This window comes from Lynx canadensis, chromosome D4, assembly GCF_007474595.2.
Source record: "Lynx canadensis isolate LIC74 chromosome D4, mLynCan4.pri.v2, whole genome shotgun sequence".
Classification (NCBI taxonomy): Eukaryota; Metazoa; Chordata; class Mammalia; order Carnivora; family Felidae; genus Lynx; species Lynx canadensis.
Genome location: NC_044315.2, coordinates 46,168,100 through 46,178,947, shown reverse-complemented (window position 1 = coordinate 46,178,947; position 10,848 = coordinate 46,168,100). Strand labels below are relative to the sequence as shown.

Genomic DNA, 10,848 nt, shown 5'->3' with positions numbered 1-10,848 from the left:
CAGGAAAGAGCTTTCATGGCCTGGCCGACACAGCATTAAATCCCAGTTGTGCTCCTGACGTATATAATCTTCAGCAAGCAATCAGCTGCTCTTGCTGATTCCCTTTTCTATATTTATTATAAAGGGGGACATAATAGCTATTTTGTGGTATTCTTGTAAAGATGAAACAAGGTAGAAAATCAATCAGAACTGAATCTGACAATACAATGCCTTAGGTGTCCAAAGAAATCCTCCCAGGAGAGAATACCCCCCATTCACACACACACACAAAAGTAACATATAAAGTAATTGTTTTTAATGTAATGCATGGCTAAACATGCAAGCGTATCAGGGAAATCCCCAAAGGCCAGAAACAATGAGAAAACACACATGCAGAAAGATAAGCAAGTGCTTGAGACAACATTCCTCTCCTGGGCACCTGCCACACTACTCACATTGGACCCAGGATCAGGGTACCAAAAAGATGGGGGAAGAACCCTAAAGCTTGGATTCCCCAAAAATCACACTTTCAAAGGGGCATGGAGATACTTCCTTGTCTCATCCTTAGATCTGGTTGGAGAATAAATATCCAGAAAGCTACTAGCCATAATTCTGCACTCACACAGATTTAGGACCTTCTGGTCTCAGTACCTGTGTAAACCTTAAAAAATAAAAAGGTGAAAATTTAGATTAAAAGATTCTTGGTTTGCTGGTGCCTCTGTCCTGTGGCCCACTCCCTACCCCACCAGCACCTGACAGCAGTAAATATAAATTCTTTCTACAGGACAGCTCTTTAAACTCCATCTTCGAAGCGTTTCCACAGATAAGGTGGCAAGGCACATGGTGTCTACACACAACAAAACCAGCCACTACGGATGAAAAATCCATAGAAATAATAAATGTTAACAAGTAGTCGAAAGTATTAAGTCTAATAAATATTTCAAAGAAAGAAATTAGTACAAAAATACATAAAAGGGAACGAGATTTATAAAAATGGCCAGGCAGATTTGTTTAAAACTAAAACTCCTAGAAATGAAAGATACAATCACTGAAATTAGCAATGTGCTAGGGGAGGTGTCCAGCCCATATATGGGGGCATGTTTATTTCTGTACACTTATATCAATGAGCCTTATGTTTTCATTGTTACTTTTAACAGCTTTATTAGGTACAATTGATATACAAAGAACTGCACATGTTGAACGTGCAATTTGATGAGTTCAGGCAGATGTAAACACCTTGTGGTATCCTCACCATAATTAACACCTTCAACACCTCCTAGTTTCCTTGTGTTCCTTTGGGTTTTTCTTTGTTTTGGGTTTGTTTTGGTTTGGTTTGATTTTTTTTTTTTTTTTTTTGTAGTCAGAACACCTACCATGAGGTGTGCCCTCTTAACAAATTTTGAAGCGTGCGATCATTGTGTATCGTTTTGTTAACTACAGGTACTGTGTTCTACAGCAGATCTCTATAGCTTATGTACGACATAACTGAATCTTGGAACAATCACTCCTCCTTTTCCCCAGCCCCCAGCCCCTAGAAACTATTATTGTATTCTCTGCTTCTTTTTTTTTTTTTAATTTTTTTTTCAACGTTTATTTATTTTTGGGACAGAGAGAGACAGAGCATGAACGGGGGAGGGGCAGAGAGAGAGGGAGACACAGAATCGGAAACAGGCTCCAGGCTCTGAGCCATCAGCCCAGAGCCCGACGCAGGGCTCGAACTCACGGACCGCGAGATCGTGACCTGGCTGAAGTCGGACGCTCAACCGACTGCGCCACCCAGGCGCCCCTCTGCTTCTTTTTTTAAGTTTATTTCCTTATTGAGAGAGAGAGAGAGAGAGAGAGAGAGAGAGAGGTGGGGGAGGGGCAGAGAGAGAGAGAGAGAGAATCCCAAGCAGGTTCTGCACTGTCAGCACAGAGCCCGACGTGCCTCACGAAACCACAAGATCACAAACTGAGCCAAAATCAAGAGCCGGACACTGAACCGTCTGAGCCACCAGGAACCCCAGCTTCCAAGTTTTTATATAGATGTTTGTCACAAATTTAATAGTGAAAGAGGAAAAGAGTAAAGAGAGAAAGAAGAAGTAGAAGATGCGTTTTGCAATCTATCAAGCTATAAACTCTTACCTCCTGTCTTACAGAAGAAAAAAAAAAGTCACTTCAATGCCTCTACTTTCCTAGTTATTTCCAATTCACTCATCTAAAAATTTCTGCTGGAAACCGGGCATACTTTCAACCTCCTGAGGAAGCAAATTGCTTACATTTACTACCCGATGTTTAAAACGCAATTAGTCTTGAGATGTTTGTCTGAGTTTGGTATTCCATGCTGTGTTTAAAAGGCGGCGTGAAAAATTAAATAAATAAATAAATAAATAAACAAACAAAAGGCTACGTGATCACATTGTCTTAGATCTTTTTCCAAAATACAGAAATGAAATTCAAATATTTTCCCTTCACACTGATATTTTACTCACTTTAACTCCCTCTCTGGACCTTTCGTATGGCATTCTTAGTCTTCGGATGTCTACACGTTTGTGCTTCGGGTTCATTACACTCAGCTGACCCACCACACCCCGGCCAGAACTTCAAAAGAAGCTGGGAACAGCCGCACTTGTTCTAGCTGGAAGATCATCCCAAGTCCCTCCCTGTTTACTCTTGAGATGTTTGGGCCTTTCATCTCTAGTTCTCAGATTCTGGCACAATAACCCAGCTCTGACGTCAGGATCTAACCCTCCGGATTCCAGGCTGTCACTGAAATGTTTATGCCATGATGATTCTGTGGCTGTGCTCTCCACACTAATTGTACAGTTGCCACCGCCTTGAGTGAGAAATCTCCCTATCTAGGACGAGCCTTCAAATCCCCAGACGACGGGGATTTGGACATCTACTGTTTCTTTTCATACATCCCAGCCACACCTGGAAAGATTTATATCATTAGCCACAGTTGAAACAGGACTTTTAAATGATCCACTGTATGATATCATTGATTTTTTTCCCTGTAACTAAAATAAAATCAACGTTCTTGTTACACTTTCAAGGTATATTTTTGTTATTTGTTTGTTGTTTTATTTTAGAGAGAGGCAAAGGGGGAGAGAGAGAGAGAGAGAGAGAGAGAGAGAGAGAGTCAGTCTTAAGCAGGCACCACACTCAGCAGGGCCTGATCCTGTGACCCCTGGATCATGACCTGAGCTGAAATCAAGAGTGGACCTCTCATCTGACTGAGCCACCCAGGCGGCACCTTCTTGTTACACTTTCAAATCTACTTCAGCAAAGTGACATGCCCAATATACGTGAAAAGTGGCCTTCTCTGAAGTTTTCTCAAGGGTTGGAAAAATGCAAGGAAATACACCTCACAACCCAGGGAAAAATTTCCCAAAAAATGTTTCTTACTCATCTTTCCCTACCAAATACAACATCCAGCAGTAGCCTCCCCCCACCCCCCGTCTCTCTGTGCCTCTCTCTCTCTCTCTGAATCTCTAGCTGCTTGCTGCTTTCTAACTTCCATGCAATTATAAAAGAGAATGAGGAATATCACTATGAACTCATTTGAAACAACTTCCCAAAGACATCATGAAGTGACCGACAGCACAATGCATAACATCATATATATTATACTACCTTTTGTGTAACGAGTTATACATATACCTGCATATCTTTACAAAAAAAAAAAACAATAAACGAGAAACCTGAAAACAATGCCCATGGTTACCTACAAAGAGTAGGGGAACCGGGTGGAAGGAATATGCAAGGCAGTGACATTTCCCTGAGAATTCTTATTTTTATAGTTATGACTTGAAATCATGTAATTACATACTCAAAGAATAAACGTAAATATAAAAAGGGGATAAAAAAGAAAAAACAAACAAAGCAAAGTGAAACAAATGAATCCAATGTTATTTCCAAAAAAAAAAAAGGCCCATAATATTACAGTGATGGAACAACAGTGAAAGAACTAGCCCAAGTCCCTAATGACCACAGTATCTGACTCTTGGCCTTGGGCCCAGCATAAAGTAGGGAGTGGAGAACAGCAAACACATTCTAAATTCTTATTAACAGGTTTGTTTTCTAATTGCATGGGCAAAAAGTTTCTGGAATTATTTTATATCTGTTATAGGATTTAGCGAATAAAGTAATGCATTGAGATTGTTGAGAACCATGGTTTTCTCACTGGGAAGAATGGGCAAACTGATACGAAACAAGGAAGGCAAAAACCCTGAAGGATACAACTGAATTGGTAGTATCAGTGTGGACTCCAGATATCTGTTTTTGTTTTTAATTGTTTTATTTTGAGAGAGAGAGAGAAAGAGCACATGCACATGTGCACAAGCCGGGGAAGGCAACGTGTGAGAGAGAAAATCTCAACAAGCAGGCTCCACACTCAGCACAGAGCCCAACAGGGGGCTCAATCTCACAACCCTGGGATCAGGACCCGATCCAAAATCAAGAGTCAGATGCTCAACCGACTGAGCCACCCAGGTGCCCAAGATTTCATATATATATATGTTATATATATATATATACACACACACACACAGACACATGTATATATATACACACACACACATACACACACATATACATACATATGTATATATGTCTACATATATACATACATATGTATATATGTATATATATGTTTCTATGTGCATGTGTATGTGCACATATATATGTATTTATGTATGTGCATATGTATTTACATATAGCCTGTATTTTCATAATTTATATATGTGTATATGTATGGTGTGTGTATACATATAGATGCTGTCAATAGAATTCTATTCACAAAATGGCTTAAAGGCTATCCCAGTAGTAATGAACACCCCTAGTGCCCAGATATTAATCTCAAATACCATTCCTCAATAAGGGAACCAAACATCCTAGTTTCCTTGACACCAGACTTCATTTAACTGCTCAAACTAAAACTTTTTAATTAACTTTTAAAATGAATAGCCATTACTAATGATTAAAGATCTCCAAATGCTCTCCATGTTTTTTTGAAAGGTATATAAAGACCCTCAACCTTTAATACTTTAAAATCAAATCAAATTCCTAGAGTACTTTGGCAAATAACTTATTAAAATCCTTAAAGAACCTTATTTTATCATTTGAAACAGAAATAAGCTGTTGATATGAGTTTACTGGGTTTGGGGATAGCAAAAATGTCAGAATGCTAGAAGACATAAAACTCTGTCTATATCTATGTCACCAAAGAAACTATTTAGGAAATTAACTTGTAAATAGAGTAGTCTTAATGTGGAAAACACATCTATCTTTTGCTTCAACAAACTTTTCCTAGATTAGATAGAAGTTATTCAGGAAGATCTCTGATCTACGAGTTAAGTCAAAGGTTTGTCATTAATGCTTCTTCTAACCTCCTTGAGAATAACTAAGTGAACATTTTTTTTTTCATCTAAGACAGTTGACCATATAAGGAGAGTTGTACACCTTTGTTCACTCCAGGCGACCTCCTGTTTTGCATCCTATTTCACTTGATTTAACTTTTTGGCACTAAACCTACAGTTTTGTTCCCAGTAATAGTTAGCAGACTTAGCAGACTAGCCGATTATAAAGAGTGGCTTACCATAAACATGGTCTTAGCGTGTTCTTCTTTTAATGAGGTGTGACCTTGGGTTCCTTCATGGGACTTAGGTTCAGATGGCATCAGGAAGCAGCCCTAACTCGTCAGCAAATGACTCAGCCTGCTTCCTACTGATAAGGCCAATGAAGAAAGGAGTGGCCAAAGCCCCAAGGGGGGGAAACCCCTAATTGGGACGGACCCAAGACACCATCCTAGGCAGTTAAACCTATAGTCTACCCGGGATCTGACTACAGTCAGTTCGCCAGCCAGTCAGCGTGGGTGTCCTGAAAACTCAAAACAGGAAAGACACCTGGATTTCATTCAGGTCTACTAGTTCATTCTTCAGAGATCAAAAGTGAGGCGAAGCGAATTGCCCAAGACTAAACAAAACAGTGGCACACCTGGGACTAAAACTCTAATCTTTGGTCTAGGTTCCAGAATTTTCTCTGGAACAGAATTTGTGTAATACTGATCTTTTATGTAAGCTGCTTTAATCAGCTCATGGATATAATGTACACAAGTTATTAAATGTATATAAAGGAATTGTTGAGGTAAAATTGCCTATTTTTGAAAAACATTACAGATGAAAACAAAGGCAAGTGATGTAAAGGAAATGAACAAAAATGCTTAAAGCATGGCGCGTTAGCGCTGAAAACATACTGAAAGATTGTCTGCTTCAACGATTTTACAAGGAGTTTTTGTTACTGCTGTGTGTAGGGGGGGAGTGGTGGTTATGTTTTGGGGGGGAAGGGGAGAGTGTTTTGTTGTTTTGGTTTTGCTTGTTTAGTTCACTTTAAACAGCGCCCCCTGAGGAACTTTTTTCATTCCCAGGGACTCAATCCGTTTGAAAAGCCCCATCTACTTCAGCCCCGGGTTTTCTTTCAAGGGAACTGAAGGCCAGACACCGAGGTCTTTCCGTGAGAAGCAGAGACGTTACTTAATGAAGTAACGGAATAAAAATACTGTCTTCATCCGTTCTTACTAGGCTGCAAAGGGAGACGGAGAGAAAGGGGAGGAAGTGGGGAGGGGCATCTATCCTCTGTGCCCCTTGCCCGGAACCGTGTGTTGCGTCCGGAACCGTGTGTTGCGTCCGGCCCCGGGCCAGACCCGCAAGCCCAGAGGCCGAGCCGGCGCGGACGCGCAGCCACACAGCGCCAGGGACGCCGCGGCCTCCTGGAGACTGGGAGGAGGTAGGAGGTGGCCGGAAGGCTGGAGATCCGCTCCGCTGCTCGGGTGGGAGGAGGAGCGCAGCAAGGTGCGGGCTCAGTCAAGAAGCCAACATCTGGAGAGTGAATGCAATACTGCGGGAGGCTGCAAAAGCAGAAGATCGCGTCCCTGCGGGGATGTAGTTTACGGTCAAGTTGGATCGCTGGGGGGCGGAGGGGCGCGCGCGCGTGCGCGCGCGAGCGGGACGGGGGTTGGGGGGCGCTAAGAAAGAAGCCCCAGAGGCAAATTCTTAGGAGAATTTTGTTGAGCTAGTCCAGAACTAGTTGGTATATATGGATATCCTGCTGAACTGATAAGACACAATGCAATCTTCAAAGGTCTTTTTGCAAAAGATGTCTGCCCGTTACGAGGGTTTCAGAAATACCAGCCTGCGTCACAATTGCTTTGGATGATGAATTAAAATGCCTTAGATCCAAATGTTAATCTTGATCCTGGGGACCGTGAGAATCTAGCTTGGTGCTTCGATTTAGTAAATAACTATGGAAGTTAGTTACATGAAAGAATCATAAGATGGCAGGGTCATTAAAAAACCCATCAGGCTCAGCACCTTTTGTTCCCCCAAAGTTAAATATTTAAAACAGTCAAAGCAGACATTTATTTAACTTAAAGTTAATACCTTCTCAGGTATATTAATGACTCATTAATCGCTTATTTCACACAACACATTTTCACTGACTACCATGTTCAAAGTAATGAAGGACAATCTACCAAGGAAAGAGAATAGTAGACAGCCCATTTACTTGTAAATCAATGCACCATTATAGGCCAAAGTGGAGATAAAAGTTTAGTGTGTGAAAAAAAAAAAAAAGCTTATTGTGTGATAAAGAAGTTTAGTATGTGATAAAGTTACTATCAAAAAAATTAATAAGGAAAGGTTATCCCTTAATATGATATGAAAATGAAATAATTGGCAAAAGTCCTGTTTGTGCTTTTCATCACACCATACTCCTAAAGTTAATTCAGAGAGAATGAAGGATAAAGTATTTTTAAAAATCATAAATCAACATGAGGTAAATTTGAGTATATATTTACTATTTGAGAATGGGAAAGACTAAGTAAAATCTTTGAAAGAAATAACAATAAAAGCCATTGATAGGCTTGACTGTAAAAATGTAAAAGTTCTTTAGGAAAAAACAAATGAAATTAGAAGAAAAAGAAAAATATTTACCAACATAAGACACACAAAATGTTTATATCTTCACTATAGACAAAATATTAACAACTCAGTGAGATGAGCCCTGAAAGAGAAAGTTGGTCACACATTATAATAGGCAAAAACTTATAGTTATGGATATAAACATTTGAAAAAATATTTCAAAAAACACTGAGACATAATTCATTCTCACAGAAAGTTAAAAGAAAAAAAGAAAACAGATGTAGTATTTCATACATCAATTTATCAAAAAGATTGCATTTTAGTATTTCATGCTAATGAAGTTGAATTAAAATAAGTGCTCATTTTCTGGAAAAGGAAAATAATTTCTGAGGGATAATTAAGCAATAGATACTAAAAAGCTTACAAGTATTCATACTCCTGAACACAGTAATTCCATTTTAGGGACTTATGCCATGGAGTAGTCATAGATTCACACAAAGATTTTTAAAAATAATAATTGTTGCTCAATGGCTTGGGAAATGCATAAAATAAAATGTAAATTGTAAAAAGTAGGTTACAATAGCCACACCAAAGACTGCAGGAAATATTCCAGGATATTGAACGGTCATCACTGGGTCATGAAATTATGATTGATTTTCCAACATTTTTATAAGGAACATGAATTACTTTCATAACCAGAAAAATAAATATTATAAAATGGAAAGCAATGTAAAAGAACAAAAATAATCTATCCAACATTCTCAGGAAGCCAACTACTATAAAAATTAAAAAGGAAAAACTTTTAGGGGCACCCGGTTGGCTCAGTCGGTTAAGTGTCTGACTCTTGGTTTTGGCTCAGGTTGTTTTCTCAGTTGGTGAGATCGAGCCCCACATTAGGCTCTGGGCTGACAGCTTGGGATTCTCTCTCCCTCTCTCTCTTTCTCTCTCTCTTTCAAAATAAATAAATAAAAACTTAAAAAAAATTTTTTTAAATAGCAAAACTTTTAAATTGACTCTCTAAAGTATTATGCAACTTAAAACTAAGGATTTTTTGAGCTTAATCCCGGAGACAATAATTATTTTTACCATAACAGATCACAAGTCTGTCATCACCATCATCATATATTATTAGTATGTTCCTTCAAATAAGTGGCTTTTATGATTTCTAGTGACTTTTCACATTATTTTTGCATAATTATAACACAGGGAACTTGTTAAAATATAATGATGTAAATTTGAATATATTGACTATATTAAAATTGAATATATTAAAATTGTGAATTGACTATATGAAATATATATTGAATATATTAAAATTGTTAATTTTGTTAAGTTGTGATAATGGCATGGTTTGTACTTAAAACAGTCTTTTAATTAGCAATGCATACTGAAGTATTTATGGGCAAAATGACACAATGTCTGGAATTTGCTTAAGTGCTCTAGGCCCTCCTCACACACAAAAGTGAGGGTCAGAATGAAACAAGATTGCAAAAATATGTATAACTCTTGAAGCTGGATGATCGGTTCATGAGAACTTATACATTTTTCTCTACTTTTGTGTATGCTTTAGATTTTTCACAATTAAAATTTTTTAAAAGGCCAATGGAATAGTTTGGGTAGCTACCAATAAATACTTTTCTCAGATAGGAAAGAACATCATCCAAAAGAAATCCGACAGAATGACACATTTGAAGGCAGCAGAATCTTTCCTCAGTACTTGGTATCTTGTTCAAGTGTAAAATACCACTTGTTTCTGAGTTGCCTACCCTCCACATCCCCCATGTTCTTCTCCTCTCTATTAAAAATGTTTGCCACTACATGAATACTAGCAGTGGGTCAGGAACCATGGTGAAAATGTTTTAAAATCTCAATAACCTAGGGGCGCCTGGGTGGCGCAGTCGGTTAAGCGTCCGACTTCAGCCAGGTCACGATCTCGCGGTCCGTGAGTTCGAGCCCCGCGTCGGGCTCTGGGCTGATGGCTCGGAGCCTGGAGCCTGTTTCCGGTTCTGTGTCTCTCTCTCTCTCTGCCCCTCCCCCGTTCATGCTCTGTCTCTCTCTGTCCCAAAAATAAAAATAAAAAAAACGTTGAAAAAATAAAAATAAAAAAAAAATAAAATCTCAATAACCTAAATGCGGTGTAACGTATTTTTTAAAACCATGTTCTCTAACTTATATATTTTTAATAAGTAATAGAAGCATATTACTCCATTTCTATTTTTTAAATAAGTCAACATTCCCATCAGTTATAAATGGAAATAAAAATGTCTTTGTGGGGCGCCTGGGTGGCTCAGTCGGTTAGGTGTCCGACTTGAGCTCAGGTCATGACCTCACGGCTCGCGCGTTCGAGCCCCGGGTGAGGCTCTGTGCTGACAGCTCAGAGCCTGGAGGCTGCTTCTGCTTCTGTGTCTTCCTCTCTCTCTGCCCCTCCCCCACTCACACTCTGTCTCTCTCCTCAAAAATAAATAAACAATTAAAAAAAAATTTTAATGTATTTGTATAACTGTTGCCAATGTCAATCTGCAAAAAAGTACCATCCCCAGAATTGGCCCTACTGTGCTATATTCGGTAAAGTGTTCCTTATTGCTAGAGCAGGGAGCAAAGTTTGGGAGGACCATTTAGATGAGATGGACTGCTGTAGATCTCTTGTGTTCTTCCAATTTTTTTCTTTTCTCCCGCTATAGATTTCAGATGGGAGGTAGTACAGAAACATATTATTACAGAAAATGAAACCTCTTACTTATGAAAATCTTTCATCACTTTAAAACCGATGTGAGACTTCCTCCATATGGCCGAGCGGACTCTCCCAGAGTCTTTAGTTGGCCTGTTTTAGTGGTGATACGCAAACACAATGGGACTTGAGGCCATCAGGTTTCTTTGATTCTAACACATCCTCATAGTCCTTACCCATCTCTGAACTTCTGGCTCTGTGACCCACTCCCATCCTTGGCTGCCGCACTACCATAGGTCTTAA

At 39.1% G+C, this 10,848-nt stretch overlaps 1 long non-coding RNA gene across 11 annotated transcripts in view; it reads right to left on the bottom strand.

Moving 5' to 3' along the window:
- The window catches only part of LOC115500105, a 52,732-nt gene extending 47,044 nt beyond the window's left edge, over positions 1-5,688 (bottom strand). For 2 of the 11 annotated variants that reach the window (XR_003964397.1, XR_004344383.1), the window contains exon 1: positions 5,558-5,680. This is a non-coding gene — a long non-coding RNA (uncharacterized LOC115500105). Of the gene's footprint in view, positions 1-5,557 lie in introns of all 11 variants that reach the window. The other 9 variants (XR_003964396.1, XR_004344384.1, XR_003964392.1 and 6 more) reach the window with 8 other exon arrangements.
- Positions 5,689-10,848: the final 5,160 nt, after the last annotated feature.